We start from the raw sequence: 18,536 nt of genomic DNA, 5'->3' as shown, positions 1-18,536 counted from the left end.
GTGTAGACACGAGTACACTGAATGTGTATATATCTGCGTGTGCAGACACGAGTACACTGAATGTGTATATATCTGCGTGTGTAGACACGAGTACACTGAATGTGTATATATCTGCGTGTGTAGACACGAGTACACTGAATGTGTATATATCTGCGTGTGTAGACACGAGTACACTGAATGTGTATATATCTGCGTGTGTAGACACGAGTGCACTGAATGTGTATATATCTGCGTGTGTAGACACGAGTGCACTGAATGTGTATATATCTGTGTGTGTAGACACGAGTGCACTGAATGTGTATATATCTGTGTGTGTAGACACGAGTTCACTGAATGTGTATATATCTGTGTGTGTAGACACGAGTACACTGAATGTGTATATATCTGCGTGTGTAGACACGAGTACACTGAATGTGTATATATCTGCGTGTGTAGACACGAGTACACTGAATGTGTATATATCTGTGTGTGCAGGCACGAGTACGCTGAATGTGTATATATCTGTGTGTGTAGACACGAGTACGCTGAATGTGTATATATCTGTGTGTGTAGACACGAGTGCGCTGAATGTGTATATATCTGTGTGTGTAGACACGAGTACACTGAATGTGTATATATCTGCGTGTGTAGACACGAGTGCACTGAATGTGTATATATCTGCGTGTGTAGACACGAGTACACTGAATGTGTATATATCTGTGTGTGCAGGCACGAGTACGCTGAATGTGTATATATCTGTGTGTGTAGACACGAGTACGCTGAATGTGTATATATCTGTGTGTGTAGACACGAGTGCGCTGAATGTGTATATATCTGCGTGTGTAGACACGAGTACACTGAATGTGTATATATCTGCGTGTGTAGACACGAGTGCACTGAATGTGTATATATCTGCGTGTGTAGACACGAGTGCACTGAATGTGTATATATCTGCGTGTGTAGACACGAGTGCACTGAATGTGTATATATCTGCGTGTGTAGACACGAGTGCACTGAATGTGTATATATCTGCGTGTGTAGACACGAGTACACTGAATGTGTATATATCTGCGTGTGTAGACACGAGTGCACTGAATGTGTATATATCTGCGTGTGTAGACACGAGTGCACTGAATGTGTATATATCTGCGTGTGTAGACACGAGTACACTGAATGTGTATATATCTGCGTGTGTAGACACGAGTACACTGAATGTGTATATATCTGCGTGTGTAGACACGAGTACACTGAATGTGTATATATCTGCGTGTGTAGACACGAGTTCACTGAATGTGTATATATCTGTGTGTGTAGACACGAGTACACTGAATGTGTATATATCTGCGTGTGTAGACACGAGTACACTGAATGTGTATATATCTGTGTGTGTAGACACGAGTGCACTGAATGTGTATATATCTGCGTGTGTAGACACGAGTACACTGAATGTGTATATATCTGTGTGTGGACACGAGTACACTGAATGTGTATATATCTGCGTGTGTAGACACGAGTACACTGAATGTGTATATATCTGTGTGTGGACACGAGTACGCTGAATGTGTATATATCTGCGTGTGTAGACACGAGTACACTGAATGTGTATATATCTGTGTGTGGACACGAGTACACTGAATGTGTATATATCTGCGTGTGTAGACACGAGTACACTGAATGTGTATATATCTGTGTGTGTAGACACGAGTGCACTGAATGTGTATATATCTGCGTGTGTAGACACGAGTACACTGAATGTGTATATATCTGCGTGTGTAGACACGAGTACACTGAATGTGTATATATCTGTGTGTGTAGACACGAGTACACTGTGTATATATCTGTGTGTGTAGACACGAGTGCACTGAATGTGTATATATCTGTGTGTGTAGACACGAGTACACTGAATGTGTATATATCTGTGTGTGTAGACACGAGTACGCTGAATGTGTATATATCTGTGTGTGTAGACACGAGTACACTGAATGTGTATATATCTGCGTGTGTAGACACGAGTACACTGAATGTGTACATATCTGTGTCTAGACACGAGTGCACTGTATGTGCGGGAGTTTGAGTTTGTGTATGTAGTGGCTTGTGCGCGTGTCAGTATAGCTAGCTGTGCCCTAGCGTGTGAACATTTGTATCTGTGTGTGCATGTATGTGTCTATGTGTATATCTGTGTGCGCGTGTGCGTATATACATGTGTGAGCCTGAGTATTTAAAGGCTGGTATCTGTATCTTGTATCTGTGTTTACCTGCGTCTGGTCTCGGCCCTAAATCTACCTGGTTGTACTCTCTCCACGTGTGTGTGGGGAATGTGCATGGGCCGAGGGGAGGGTACACACACTGGCCAAGGGGAGGGTGTACACAGGCCGAAGGGAGGGTATGCACACGGGCCGAGGGGAGAGTACGTACACGGGCCGAGGGCAGGGTACATACACGGGCCGAGGGGAGGGTGTACACAGGCCGAAGGGAGGGTATGCACACGGGCCGAGGGGAGAGTACGTACACGGGCCGAGGGGAGGGTACATACACGGTGTAGTGTCCGTGTGTAGATAAAGACACTGAAGACAGGAGTTGGTTCATAGGTATTTACTAAGCAAGTCTGGGGGGGGTGGGTTTCTAAAGGATATACACAATACACAGGCTTATATAGCCCAAGTGGCAATTACCGGCATTACGCACACCTGGGGCTCTTAAAGGCACATACACCATAATTGCTCTTAAAGGCACATACACCACACACGGGCCAAGGGGAGGGTGTACACGGGCCGAGGGGAGGGTATGTACACGGGCTGAGGGGAGAGTACGTACACGGGCCGAGGGGAGGGTACGTACACGGGCCGAGGGGAGGGTACGTACACGGGCCGAGGGGAGGGTACGTACACGGGCCGAGGGGAGGGTACGTACACGGGCCGAGGGGAGGGTACGTACACGGGCCGAGGGGAGGGTACGTACATGGGCCGAGGGGAGGGTACGTACACGGGCCGAGGGGAGGGTACGTACACGGGCCGAGGGGAGGGTACGTACACGGGCCGAGGGGAGGGTACGTACACGGGCCGAGGGGAGGGTACGTACACGGGCCGAGGGGAGGGTACGTACACGGGCCGAGGGGAGGGGACGTACACGGGCCGAGGGGAGGGGACGTACACGGGCCGAGGGGAGGGTACGTACACGGGCCGAGGGGAGGGTACGTACACGGGCCGAGGGGAGGGGACGTACACGGGCCGAGGGGAGGGTACGTACACGGGCCGAGGGGAGGGTACGTACACGGGCCGTGGGGAGGGGACGTACACGGGCCGAGGGGAGGGTACGTACACGGGCCGAGGGGAGGGTACGTACACGGGCCGAGGGGAGGGTACGTACACGGGCCGTGGGGAGGGGACGTACACGGGCCGAGGGGAGGGGACGTACACGGGCCGAGGGGAGGGGACGTACACGGGCCGAGGGGAGGGGACGTACACGGGCCGAGGGGAGGGGACGTACACGGGCCGAGGGGAGGGGACGTACACGGGCCGAGGGGAGGGGACGTACACGGGCCGCGGGGAGGGGACGTACACGGGCCGAGGGGAGGGTACATACACGGGCCGCGGGGAGGGTACGTACACGGGCCGAGGGGAGGGGACGTACACGGGCCGAGGGGAGGGTACGTACACGGGCCGAGGGGAGGGGACGTACACGGGCCGAGGGGAGGGGACGTACACGGGCCGAGGGGAGGGGACGTACACGGGCCGAGGGGAGGGGACGTACACGGGCCGAGGGGAGGGGACGTACACGGGCCGCGGGGAGGGTACGTACATGGGCCGAGGGGAGGGGACGTACACGGGCCGAGGGGAGGGTACATACACGGGCCGCGGGGAGGGTACGTACACGGGCCGAGGGGAGGGTACATATACGGGCCGAGGGGAGGGTACATACACGGGCCGTGGGGAGGGGACGTACACGGGCCGAGGGGAGGGGACGTACACGGGCCGAGGGGAGGGTACGTACACGGGCCGAGGGGAGGGGACGTACACGGGCCGAGGGGAGGGGACGTACACGGGCCGTGGGGAGGGGACGTACACGGGCCGAGGGGAGGGTACGTACACGGGCCGAGGGGAGGGGACGTACACGGGCCGTGGGGAGGGTACGTACACGGGCCGAGGGGAGGGGACGTACACGGGCTGAGGGGAGGGTACGTACACGGGCCGAGGGGAGGGTACATACACGGGCCGAGGGGAGGGGACGTACACGGGCCGTGGGGAGGGGACGTACACGGGCCGAGGGGAGGGTACATACACGGGCCGTGGGGAGGGGACGTACACGGGCCGTGGGGAGGGGACGTACACGGGCCGAGGGGAGGGGACGTACACGGGCCGTGGGAGGGGACGTACACGGGCCGAGGGGAGGGGACGTACACGGGCCGAGGGGAGGGTACGTACACGGGCCGAGGGGAGGGTACGTACACGGGCCGAGGGGAGGGGACGTACACGGGCCGAGGGGAGGGTACGTACACGGGCCGAGGGGAGGGTACGTACACGGGCCGAGGGGAGGGTACGTACACGGGCCGAGGGGAGGGGACGTACACGGGCCGTGGGGAGGGGAAGTACACGGGCCGTGGGGAGGGTACGTACACGGGCCGTGGGGAGGGTACGTACACGGGCCGTGGGGAGGGTACGTACACGGGCCGAGGGGAGGGTACGTACACGGGCCGAGGGGAGGGGGACGTACACGGGCCGAGGGGAGGGTACGTACACGGGCCGAGGGGAGGGGACGTACACGGGCCGAGGGGAGGGTACGTACACGGGCCGAGGGAGGGTACGTACACGGGCCGAGGGGAGGGGACGTACACGGGCCGAGGGGAGGGTACGTACACGGGCCGTGGGGAGGGTACGTACACGGGCCGAGGGGAGGGGACGTACACGGGCCGAGGGGAGGGTACGTACACGGGCCGTGGGGAGGGGACGTACACGGGCCGAGGGGAGGGGACGTACATTGGCCGAGGGGAGGGTACGTACACGGGCCGAGGGGAGGGTACGTACACGGGCCGAGGGGAGGGTACGTACACGGGCCGAGGGGAGGGTACGTACACGGGCCGAGGGGAGGGTACGTACACGGGCCGAGGGGAGGGTGTACACGGGCCGAGGGGAGGGGACGTACACGGGCCGTGGGGAGGGGACGTACACGGGCCGAGGGGAGGGTACGTACACGGGCCGAGGGGAGGGGACGTACACGGGCCGAGGGGAGGGTACGTACACGGGCCGAGGGGAGGGGACGTACACGGGCCGAGGGGAGGGGACGTACACGGGCCGAGGGGAGGGGACGTACACGGGCTGTGGGGAGGGGACGTACACGGGCTGTGGGGAGGGGACGTACACGGGCCGTGGGGAGGGGACGTACACGGGCCGAGGGGAGGGGACGTACACGGGCCGAGGGGAGGGGACGTACACGGGCTGTGGGGAGGGGGACGTACACGGGCCGTGGGGAGGGGACGTACACGGGCCGAGGGGAGGGTACGTACACGGGCCGAGGGGAGGGTACGTACACGGGCCGTGGGGAGGGGACGTACACGGGCCGAGGGGAGGGTACGTACACGGGCCGAGGGGAGGGGACGTACACGGGCCGAGGGGAGGGGACGTACACGGGCCGAGGGGAGGGGACGTACACGGGCCGAGGGGAGAGTACGTACACGGGCCGAGGGGAGGGTACGTACACGGGCCGAGGGGAGGGTACGTACACGGGCCGAGGGGAGGGTACGTACACGGGCCGAGGGGAGGGGACGTACACGGGCCGAGGGGAGGGGACGTACACGGGCCGAAGGGAGGGGACGTACACGGGCCGTGGGGAGGGGACGTACACGGGCCGAGGGGAGGGGACGTACACGGGCCGTGGGGAGGGTACGTACACGGGCCGTGGGGAGGGTACGTACACGGGCCGTGGGGAGGGGACGTACACGGGCCGAGGGGAGGGGACGTACACGGGCCGAGGGGGAGGGTACGTACACGGGCCGAGGGGAGGGTACGTACACGGGCCGAGGGGAGGGTACGTACACGGGCCGTGGGGAGGGTACGTACACGGGTCGAGGGGAGGGTACGTACACGGGCCGAGGGGAGGGGACGTACACGGGCCGTGGGGAGGGTACGTACACGGGCCGAGGGTAGGGGACGTACACGGGCCGAGGGGAGGGTACGTACACGGGCCGAGGGGAGGGTACGTACACGGGCCGAGGGGAGGGGACGTACACGGGCCGAGGGGAGGGTACGTACACGGGCCGAGGGGAGGGGACGTACACGGGCCGAGGGGAGGGTACGTACACGGGCCGAGGGGAGGGTACGTACACGGGCCGAGGGGAGGGTACGTACACGGGCCGAGGGGAGGGTACGTACACGGGCCGAGGGGAGGGTACGTACACGGGCCGAGGGGAGGGTACGTACACGGGCCGTGGGGAGGGGACGTACACGGGCCGAGGGGAGGGTACGTACACGGGCCGAGGGGAGGGGACGTACACGGGCCGAGGGGAGGGTACGTACACGGGCCGAGGGGGAGGGTACGTACACGGGCCGTGGGGAGGGGACGTACACGGGCCGAGGGGAGGGTACGTACACGGGCCGAGGGGAGGGTACGTACACGGGCCGAGGGGAGCGGTACGTACACGGGCCGTGGGGAGGGGACGTACACGGGCCGAGGGGAGGGGACGTACACGGGCCGAGGGGAGGGGACGTACACGGGCCGAGGGGAGGGGACGTACACGGGCCGAGGGGAGGGGACGTACACGGGCCGAGGGGAGGGGACGTACACGGGCCGAGGGGGAGGGGACGTACACGGGCCGCGGGGAGGGGACGTACACGGGCCGAGGGGAGGGGTACATACACGGGCCGCGGGGAGGGTACGTACACGGGCCGAGGGGAGGGGACGTACACGGGCCGAGGGGAGGGTACGTACACGGGCCGAGGGGGAGGGGACGTACACGGGCCGAGGGGAGGGGACGTACACGGGCCGAGGGGAGGGGACGTACACGGGCCGAGGGGGAGGGGACGTACACGGGCCGAGGGGAGGGGACGTACACGGGCCGCGGGGAAGGTGGACGTACACGGGCCGAGGGGGGGGGCCGAGGGAGGGACGTACACGGGCCGAGGGGAGGGGACGTACACGGGCCGAGGGGAGGGTACCTACACGGGCCGTGGGGAGGGTACATACACGGGCCGCGGGGAGGGGACGTACATGGGCCGAGGGGAGGGGACGTACACGGGCCGAGGGGAGGGTACATACACGGGGCCGCGGGGAGGGTACGTACACGGGCCGAGGGGAGGGTACATATACGGGCCGAGGGGAGGGTACATACACGGGCCGTGGGGAGGGGACGTACACGGGCCGAGGGGGAGGGGACGTACACGGGCCGAGGGGAGGGTACGTACACGGGCCGAGGGGAGGGGACGTACACGGGCCGAGGGGAGGGTACGTACACGGGCCGTGGGGAGGGGACGTACACGGGCCGAGGGGAGGGTACGTACACGGGCCGAGGGGAGGGTACGTACACGGGCCGAGGGGAGGGGACGTACACGGGCCGAGGGGAGGGGACGTACACGGGCCGAGGGGAGGGGACGTACACGGGCCGAGGGGAGGGTACGTACACGGGCCGAGGGGAGGGGACGTACACGGGCCGAGGGGAGGGTACGTACACGGGCCGCGGGGAGGGTACGTACACGGGCCGAGGGGAGGGTACGTACACGGGCCGAGGGGAGGGGACGTACACGGGCCGTGGGGAGGGGACGTACACGGGCCGTGGGGAGGGGACGTACACGGGCCGAGGGGAGGGTACGTACACGGGCCGAGGGGAGGGGACGTACACGGGCCGTGGGGAGGGTACGTACACGGGCCGAGGGGAGGGTACGTACACGGGCCGAGGGGAGGGGACGTACACGGGCCGAGGGGAGGGGACGTACACGGGCCGTGGGGAGGGGACGTACACGGGCCGAGGGGAGGGTACGTACACGGGCCGAGGGGAGGGGACGTACACGGGCCCGAGGGGAGGGTACGTACACGGGCCGTGGGGGAGGGTACGTACACGGGCCGAGGGGAGGGTACGTACACGGGCCGAGGGGAGGGTACGTACACGGGCCGAGGGGAGGGGACGTACACGGGCCGTGGGGAGGGTACGTACACGGGCCGAGGGGAGGGTACGTACACGGGCCGAGGGGAGGGTACGTACACGGGCCGAGGGGAGGGTACGTACACGGGCCGAGGGGGAGGGGACGTACACGGGCCGTGGGGAGGGGAAGTACACGGGCCGTGGGGAGGGTACGTACACGGGCCGTGGGGAGGGTACGTACACGGGCCGTGGGGAGGGTACGTACACGGGCCGAGGGGAGGGTACGTACACGGGCCGAGGGGAGGGGACGTACACGGGCCGAGGGGAGGGTACGTACACGGGCCGAGGGGAGGGGACGTACACGGGCCGAGGGGAGGGTACGTACACGGGCCGAGGGGAGGGTACGTACACGGGCCGAGGGGAGGGGACGTACACGGGCCGAGGGGAGGGTACGTACACGGGCCGTGGGGAGGGTACGTACACGGGCCGAGGGGAGGGGACGTACACGGGCCGAGGGGAGGGTACGTACACGGGCCGTGGGGAGGGGACGTACACGGGCCGAGGGGAGGGGACGTACACGGGCCGAGGGGAGGGTACGTACACGGGCCGAGGGGAGGGGACGTACACGGGCCGAGGGGAGGGTACATACACGGGCCGAGGGGAGGGGACGTACACGGGCCGAGGGGAGGGTACGTACACGGGCCGAGGGGAGGGTGTACACGGGCCGTGGGGAGGGGACGTACACGGGCCGTGGGGAGGGGACGTACACGGGCCGAGGGGAGGGTACGTACATTGGCCGAGGGGAGGGTACGTACACGGGCCGAGGGGAGGGTACGTACACGGGCCGAGGGGAGGGTACGTACACGGGCCGAGGGGAGGGTACGTACACGGGCCGAGGGGAGGGTACGTACACGGGCCGAGGGGAGGGTGTACACGGGCCGAGGGGAGGGGACGTACACGGGCCGTGGGGAGGGGACGTACACGGGCCGAGGGGAGGGTACGTACACGGGCCGAGGGGAGGGTACGTACACGGGCCGTGGGGAGGGGACGTACACGGGCCGAGGGGAGGGTACGTACACGGGCCGAGGGGAGGGTACGTACACGGGCCGTGGGGAGGGGACGTACACGGGCCGAGGGGAGGGGAAGTACACGGGCCGTGGGGAGGGGACGTACACGGGCCGAGGGGAGAGTACGTACACGGGCCGAGGGGAGGGTACGTACACGGGCCGAGGGGAGGGGACGTACACGGGCCGAGGGGAGGGTACGTACACGGGCCGAGGGGAGGGGACGTACATGGGCCGAGGGGAGGGTACGTACACGGGCCGAGGGGAGGGGACGTACACGGGCCGAGGGGAGGGGACGTACACGGGCCGAGGGGAGGGGACGTACACGGGCCGAGGGGAGAGTACGTACACGGGCCGAGGGGAGGGTACGTACACGGGCCGAGGGGAGGGTACGTACACGGGCCGAGGGGAGGGTACGTACACGGGCCGAGGGGAGGGGACGTACACGGGCCGAGGGGAGGGGACGTACACGGGCCGAAGGGAGGGGACGTACACGGGCCGTGGGGAGGGGACGTACACGGGCCGAGGGGAGGGGACGTACACGGGCCGTGGGGAGGGTACGTACACGGGCCGTGGGGAGGGGACGTACACGGGCCGTGGGGAGGGTACGTACACGGGCCGAGGGGAGGGTACGTACACGGGCCGAGGGGAGGGTACGTACACGGGCCGAGGGGAGGGGACGTACACGGGCCGAGGGGAGGGGACGTACACGGGCCGAGGGGAGGGGACGTACACGGGCCGAGGGGAGGGGACGTACACGGGCCGAGGGGAGGGTACGTACACGGGCCGAGGGGAGGGGACGTACACGGGCCGAGGGGAGGGTACATACACGGGCCGTGGGGAGGGGACGTACACGGGCCGAGGGGAGGGTACGTACACGGGCCGAGGGGAGGGTACGTACACGGGCCGAGGGGGGGGGGACGTACACGGGCTGTGGGGAGGGTACGTACACGGGCCGTGGGGAGGGTACGTACACGGGCCGAGGGGAGGGGACGTACACGGGCCGAGGGGAGGGTACGTACACGGGCCGAGGGGAGGGGACGTACACGGGCCGAGGGGAGGGTACGTACACGGGCCGAGGGGAGGGTACGTACACGGGCCGAGGGGAGGGGACGTACACGGGCCGAGGGGAGGGTACGTACACGGGCCGTGGGGAGGGTACGTACACGGGCCGAGGGGAGGGGACGTACACGGGCCGAGGGGAGGGTACGTACACGGGCCGAGGGGAGGGGACGTACACGGGCCGAGGGGAGGGTACGTACACGGGCCGAGGGGAGGGGACGTACACGGGCCGAGGGGAGGGTACGTACACGGGCCGAGGGGAGGGTACGTACACGGGCCGAGGGGAGGGGACGTACACGGGCCGTGGGGAGGGGACGTACACGGGCCGAGGGGAGGGTACGTACACGGGCCGTGGGGAGGGGACGTACACGGGCCGTGGGGAGGGGACGTACACGGGCCGAGGGGAGGGGACGTACACGGGCCGAGGGGAGGGGACGTACACGGGCCGAGGGGAGGGGACGTACACGGGCCGAGGGGAGGGTACGTACAGTGGCCGAGGGGAGGGGACGTACACGGGCCGAGGGGAGGGGACGTACACGGGGTGAGGGGAGGGTACGTACACGGGCCGAGGGGAGGGGATGTACACGGGCCGAGGGGAGGGGACGTACACGGGCCGTGGGGAGGGGACGTACACGGGCCGAGGGGAGGGTACGTACACGGGCCGAGGGGAGGGTACGTACACGGGCCGAGGGGAGGGTACGTACACGGGCCGAGGGGAGGGGACGTACACGGGCCGAGGGGAGGGTACGTACACGGGCCGAGGGGAGGGTACGTACACGGGCCGAGGGGAGGGTACGTACACGGGCCGCGGGGAGGGTACGTACACGGGCCGAGGGGAGGGTACGTACACGGGCCGAGGGGAGGGGACGTACACGGGCCGTGGGGAGGGGACGTACACGGGCCGTGGGGAGGGTACGTACACGGGCCGAGGGGAGGGGACGTACACGGGCCGTGGGGAGGGTACGTACACGGGCCGAGGGGAGGGGACGTACACGGGCCGAGGGGAGGGGACGTACACAGGCCGAGGGGAGGGGACGTACACGGGCCGAGGGGAGAGTACGTACACGGGCCGAGGGGAGGGTACGTACACGGGCCGAGGGTAGGGTACGTACACGGGCCGAGGGGAGGGTACGTACACGGGCCGAGGGGAGGGGACGTACACGGGCCGTGGGGAGGGGACGTACACGGGCCGAGGGGAGGGGACGTACATGGGCCGTGGGGAGGGGACGTACACAGGCCGAGGGGAGGGGACGTACACGGGCCGAGGGGAGGGTACGTACACGGGCCGAGGGGAGGGTACGTACACGGGCCGAGGGGAGGGTACGTACACGGGCCGTGGGGAGGGTACGTACACGGGTCGAGGGGAGGGTACGTACACGGGCCGAGGGGAGGGGACGTACACGGGCCGTGGGGAGGGTACGTACACGGGCCGAGGGGAGGGTACGTACACGGGCCGAGGGGAGGGGACGTACACGGGCCGAGGGGAGGGGACGTACACGGGCCGAGGGGAGGGGACGTACACGGGCCGAGGGGAGGGTACGTACACGGGCCGAGGGGAGGGTACGTACACGGGCCGAGGGGAGGGTACGTACACGGGCCGAGGGGAGGGGACGTACACGGGCCGAGGGGAGGGGACGTACATGGGCCGAGGGGAGAGTACGTACACGGGCCGAGGGGAGGGTACGTACACGGGCCGAGGGGAGGGGACGTACACGGGCCGAGGGAGGGTACGTACACGGGCCGAGGGGAGGGGACGTACACGGGCCGAGGGGAGGGGACGTACACAGGCCGAGGGGAGAGTACGTACACGGGCCGAGGGGAGGGTACGTACACGGGCCGTGGGGAGGGTACGTACACGGGCCGTGGGGAGGGGACATACACGGGCCGAGGGGAGGGGACGTACACGGGCCGTGGGGAGGGTACGTACACGGGCCGAGGGGAGGGTACGTACACGTGCCGAGGGGAGGGTACGTACACGGGCCGAGGGGAGGGTACGTACACGGGCCGAGGGGAGGGTACGTACACGGGCCGAGGGGAGGGTACGTACATTGGCCGAGGGGAGGGGACGTACACGGGCCGAGGGGAGGGTACGTACATTGGCCGAGGGGAGGGGACGTACACGGGCCGTGGAGAGGGTGTACACGGGCCGAGGGGAGGGTACGTACACGGGCCGAGGGGAGGGGACGTACATGGGCCGTGGTGAGGGTGTACACGGGCCGAGGGGAGGGTACGTACACGGGCCGTGGGGAGGGGACGTACACGGGCCGAGGGGAGGGTACGTACACGGGCCGAGGGGAGGGTACGTACACGGGCCGAGGGGAGGGGACGTACACGGGCCGAGGGGAGGGTACGTACACGGGCCGAGGGGAGGGGACGTACACGGGCCGAGGGGAGGGTACGTACACGGGCCGAGGGGAGGGTACGTACACGGGCCGAGGGGAGGGGACGTACACGGGCCGAGGGGAGGGTACGTACACGGGCCGAGGGGAGGGGACGTACACGGGCCGAGGGGAGGGGACGTACACGGGCCGAGGGGAGGGGACGTACACGGGCCGAGGGGAGGGTACGTACACGGGCCGAGGGGAGGGGACGTACAAGGGCCGAGGGGAGGGTACGTACACGGGCCGAGGGGAGGGGACGTACACGGGCCGTGGGGAGGGGACGTACACGGGCCGAGGGGAGGGTACGTACACGGGCCGAGGGGAGGGTACGTACACGGGCCGAGGGGAGGGTACGTACACGGGCCGAGGGGAGGGTACGTACACGGGCCGTGGGGAGGGTGTACATGGGCCGAGGGGAGGGGACGTACACGGGCCGAGGGGAGGGGACGTACACGGGCCGAGGGGAGGGTACGTACACGGGCCGAGGGGAGGGGACGTACACGGGCCGAGGGGAGGGTACGTACACGGGCCGAGGGGAGGGGACGTACACGGGCCGAGGGGAGGGTACGTACACGGGCCGAGGGGAGGGTACGTACACGGGCCGAGGGGAGGGTACGTACACGGGCCGAGGGGAGGGGACGTACACGGGCCGTGGGGAGAGTACGTACACGGGCCGAGGGGAGGGTACGTACACGGGCCGAGGGGAGGGGACGTACACGGGGTGAGGGGAGGGGACGTACACGGGCCGAGGGGAGGGGACGTACACGGGCCGAGGGGAGGGGACGTACACGGGCCGAGGGGAGGGGACGTACACGGGCCGAGGGGAGGGGACGTACACGGGCCGAGGGGAGGGGACGTACACGGGCCGAGGGGAAGGTACGTACACGGGCCGAGGGGAGGGGACGTACACGGGCCGAGGGGAGGGTACGTACACGGGCCGAGGGGAGGGGACGTACACGGGCCGTGGGGAGGGGACGTACACGGGCCGAGGGGAGAGTACGTACACGGGCCGAGGGGAGGGGACGTACACGGGCCGAGGGGAGGGTACGTACACGGGACGAGGGGAGAGTACGTACACGGGCCGAGGGGAGGGGACGTACACGGGCCGAGGGGAGGGTACGTACACGGGACGAGGGGAGAGTACGTACACGGGCCGAGGGGAGGGTACGTACACGGGACGAGGGGAGGGGACGTACACGGGACGAGGGGAGAGTACGTACACGGGCCGAGGGGAGGGTACGTACACGGGACGAGGGGAGAGTACGTACACGGGCCGAGGGGAGGGGACGTACACGGGCCGAGGGGAGGGGACGTACACGGGACGAGGGGAGAGTACGTACACGGGCCGAGGGGAGGGTACGTACACGGGCCGTGGGGAGGGGACGTACACGGGCCGAGGGGAGGGTGTACACGGGCCGAGGGGAGGGGACGTACACGGGCCGTGGGGAGGGTACGTACACGGGCTGTGGGGAGGGGACGTACACGGGCCGAGGGGAGGGTACGTACACGGGCCGAGGGGGGGGGACGTACACGGGCTGTGGGGAGGGTACGTACACGGGCCGAGGGGAGGGGACGTACACGGGCCGAGGGGAGGGGACGTACACGGGCTGTGGGGAGGGTACGTACACGGGCCGAGGGGAGGGTACGTACACGGGCCGAGGGGAGGGGACGTACACGGGCCGAGGGGAGGGGACGTACACGGGCCGAGGGGAGGGTACGTACACGGGCCGAGGGGAGGGGACGTACACGGGCCGAGGGGAGGGTACGTACACGGGCCGTGGGGAGGGTACGTACACGGGCCGAGGGGAGGGGACGTACACGGGCCGAGGGGAGGGGACGTACACGGGCCGAGGGGAGGGTACGTACACGGGCCGAGGGGAGGGGACGTACACGGGCCGAGGGGAGGGGACGTACACGGGCCGAGGGGAGGGGACGTACACGGGCCGAGGGGAGGGTACGTACACGGGCCGAGGGGAGGGTACATACACGGGCCGTGGGGAGGGGACGTACACGGGCCGAGGGGAGGGTACGTACACGGGCCGAGGGGAGGGTACGTACACGGGCCGAGGGGGGGGGACGTACACGGGCTGTGGGGAGGGTACGTACACGGGCCGTGGGGAGGGGACGTACACGGGCCGAGGGGAGGGTACGTACACGGGCCGAGGGGAGGGGACGTACACGGGCCGAGGGGAGGGTACGTACACGGGCCGAGGGGAGGGTACGTACACGGGCCGTGGGGAGGGTACGTACACGGGCCGAGGGGAGGGGACGTACACGGGCCGAGGGGAGGGTACGTACACGGGCCGAGGGGAGGGGACGTACACGGGCCGAGGGGAGGGTACGTACACGGGCCGAGGGGAGGGTACGTACACGGGCCGAGGGGAGGGGACGTACACGGGCCGAGGGGAGGGTACGTACACGGGCCGTGGGGAGGGGACGTACACGGGCCGAGGGGAGGGTACGTACACGGGCCGAGGGGAGGGGACGTACACGGGCCGAGGGGAGGGTACGTACACGGGCCGAGGGGAGGGGACGTACACGGGCCGAGGGGAGGGTACGTACACGGGCCGAGGGGAGGGTACGTACACGGGCCGAGGGGAGGGGACGTACACGGGCCGTGGGGAGGGGACGTACACGGGCCGAGGGGAGGGGACGTACACGGGCCGTGGGGAGGGGACGTACACGGGCCGAGGGGAGGGGACGTACACGGGCCGAGGGGAGGGTACGTACAGTGGCCGAGGGGAGGGGACGTACACGGGCCGAGGGGAGGGGACGTACACGGGGTGAGGGGAGGGTACGTACACGGGCCGTGGGGAGGGGACGTACACGGGCCGAGGGGAGGGTACGTACACGGGCCGAGGGGAGGGTACGTACACGGGCCGAGGGGAGGGTACATACACGGGCCGAGGGGAGGGTACGTACACGGGCCGTGGGGAGGGTACGTACACGGGCCGAGGGGAGGGGACGTACACGGGCCGAGGGGAGGGTACGTACACGGGCCGAGGGGAGGGTACGTACACGGGCCGAGGGGAGGGTACGTACACGGGCCGCGGGGAGGGTACGTACACGGGCCGAGGGGAGGGTACGTACACGGGCCGAGGGGAGGGGACGTACACGGGCCGTGGGGAGGGGACGTACACGGGCCGAGGGGAGGGGATGTACACGGGCCGAGGGGAGGGTACGTACACGGGCCGAGGGGAGGGGACGTACACGGGCCGAGGGGAGGGGACGTACACGGGCCGTGGGGAGGGGACGTACACGGGCCGAGGGGAGGGGACGTACACGGGCCGAGGGGAGGGGACGTACACGGGCCGAGGGGAGGGTACGTACACGGGCCGAGGGGAGGGGACGTACACGGGCCGTGGGGAGGGTACGTACACGGGCCGAGGGGAGGGGACGTACACGGGCCGAGGGGAGGGGACGTACACAGGCCGAGGGGAGGGGACGTACACGGGCCGAGGGGAGAGTACGTACACGGGCCGAGGGGAGGGTACGTACACGGGCCGAGGGGAGGGTACGTACACGGGCCGAGGGGAGGGTACGTACACGGGCCGAGGGGAGGGGACGTACACGGGCCGTGGGGAGGGGACGTACACGGGCCGAGGGGAGGGGACGTACATGGGCCGTGGGGAGGGGACGTACACAGGCCGAGGGGAGGGGACGTACACGGGCCGAGGGGAGGGTACGTACACGGGCCGAGGGGAGGGTACGTACACGGGCCGAGGGGAGGGTACGTACACGGGCCGTGGGGAGGGTACGTACACGGGTCGAGGGGAGGGTACGTACACGGGCCGAGGGGAGGGGACGTACACGGGCCGTGGGGAGGGTACGTACACAGGCCGAGGGGAGGGGACGTACACGGTCCGAGGGGAGGGGACGTACACGGGCCGAGGGGAGGGTACGTACACGGGCCGTGGGGAGGGTACGTACACGGGCCGAGGGGAGGGGACGTACACGGGCCGAGGGGAGGGGACGTACACGGGCCGAGGGGAGGGGACGTACACGGGCCGAGGGGAGGGTACGTACACGGGCCGAGGGGAGGGTACGTACACGGGCCGAGGGGAGGGGACGTACACGGGCCGAGGGGAGGGTACGTACACGGGCCGAGGGGAGGGTACGTACACGGGCCGAGGGGAGGGGACGTACACGGGCCGAGGGGAGGGGACGTACATGGGCCGAGGGGAGAGTACGTACACGGGCCGAGGGGAGGGTACGTACACGGGCCGAGGGGAGGGGACGTACACGGGCCGAGGGAGGGTACGTACACGGGCCGAGGGGAGGGGACGTACACGGGCCGAGGGGAGGGGACGTACACGGGCCGAGGGGAGAGTACGTACACGGGCCGAGGGGAGGGTACGTACACGGGCCGTGGGGAGGGGACGTACACGGGCCGAGGGGAGGGGACGTACACGGGCCGTGGGGAGGGTACGTACACGGGCCGAGGGGAGGGTACGTACACGTGCCGAGGGGAGGGTACGTACACGGGCCGAGGGGAGGGTACGTACACGGGCCGAGGGGAGGGTACGTACACGGGCCGAGGGGAGGGGACGTACACGGGCCGAGGGGAGGGTACGTACATTGGCCGAGGGGAGGGGACGTACACGGGCCGAGGGGAGGGTACGTACATTGGCCGAGGGGAGGGGACGTACACGGGCCGTGGAGAGGGTGTACACGGGCCGAGGGGAGGGTACGTACACGGGCCGTGGGGAGGGGACGTACACGGGCCGAGGGGAGGGTACGTACACGGGCCGAGGGGAGGGTACGTACACGGGCCGAGGGGAGGGGACGTACACGGGCCGAGGGGAGGGTACGTACACGGGCCGAGGGGAGGGGACGTACACGGGCCGAGGGGAGGGTACGTACACGGGCCGAGGGGAGGGTACGTACACGGGCCGAGGGGAGGGGACGTACACGGGCCGAGGGGAGGGTACGTACACGGGCCGAGGGGAGGGGACGTACACGGGCCGAGGGGAGGGGACGTACACGGGCCGAGGGGAGGGTACGTACACGGGCCGAGGGGAGGGTACGTACACGGGCCGTGGGGAGGGGACGTACACGGGCCGAGGGGAGGGGACGTACACGGGCCGAGGGGAGGGGACGTACACGGGCCGAGGGGAGGGGACGTACACGGGCCGAGGGGAGGGGACGTACACGGGCCGAGGGGAGGGGACGTACACGGGCCGTGGGGAGGGGACGTACACGGGCCGAGGGGAGGGGACGTACACGGGCCGAGGGGAGGGGACGTACACGGGCCGAGGGGAGGGGACGTACACGGGCCGAGGGGAGGGGACGTACACGGGCCGTGGGGAGGGTACGTACACGGGCCGAGGGGAGGGGACGTACACGGGCCGAGGGGAGGGTACGTACACGGGCCGAGGGGAGGGGACGTACACGGGCCGAGGGGAGGGTACATACACGGGCCGAGGGGAGGGTACGTACACGGGCCGAGGGGAGGGTACGTACACGGGCCGAGGGGAGGGGACGTTACACGGGCCGAGGGGAGGGTACGTACACGGGCCGAGGGGAGGGGACGTACACGGGCCGAGGGGAGGGGACGTACACGGGCCGAGGGGAGGGGACGTACACGGGCCGAGGGAGGGGACGTACACGGGCCGAGGGGAGGGGACGTACACGGGCCGTGGGGAGGGGACGTACACGGGCCGAGGGGAGGGACGTACACGGGCCGAGGGAGGGGACGTACACGGGCCGAGGGGAGGGGACGTACACGGGCCGAGGGGAGGGGACGTACACGGGCCGTGGGGAGGGTACGTACACGGGCCGAGGGGAGGGGACGTACACGGGCCGAGGGGAGGGTACGTACACGGGCCGAGGGGAGGGGACGTACACGGGCCGAGGGGAGGGTACATACACGGGCCGAGGGGAGGGTACGTACACGGGCCGAGGGGAGGGTACGTACACGGGCCGAGGGGAGGGACGTACACGGGCCGAGGGGAGGGTACGTACACGGGCCGAGGGGAGGGG

At 68.2% G+C, this 18,536-nt stretch overlaps 1 protein-coding gene across 1 annotated transcript in view; it reads left to right on the top strand.

The window, feature by feature from the left end:
• Window positions 1-18,536, top strand: part of LOC147086634 (interleukin-17 receptor D) — a 99,412-nt gene that overhangs the window by 73,849 nt on the left and 7,027 nt on the right. The window lies entirely within an intron of this gene.

This window comes from Somniosus microcephalus, unplaced genomic scaffold, assembly GCF_052327205.1.
Source record: "Somniosus microcephalus isolate GS21.2 unplaced genomic scaffold, FLI_Smic_1.0 unresolved_chr7, whole genome shotgun sequence".
NCBI lineage: Eukaryota > Metazoa > Chordata > Chondrichthyes > Squaliformes > Somniosidae > Somniosus > Somniosus microcephalus.
Note: the sequence above shows the minus strand (reverse complement) of the source record. Positions and strands in the feature narration are given on the sequence as shown.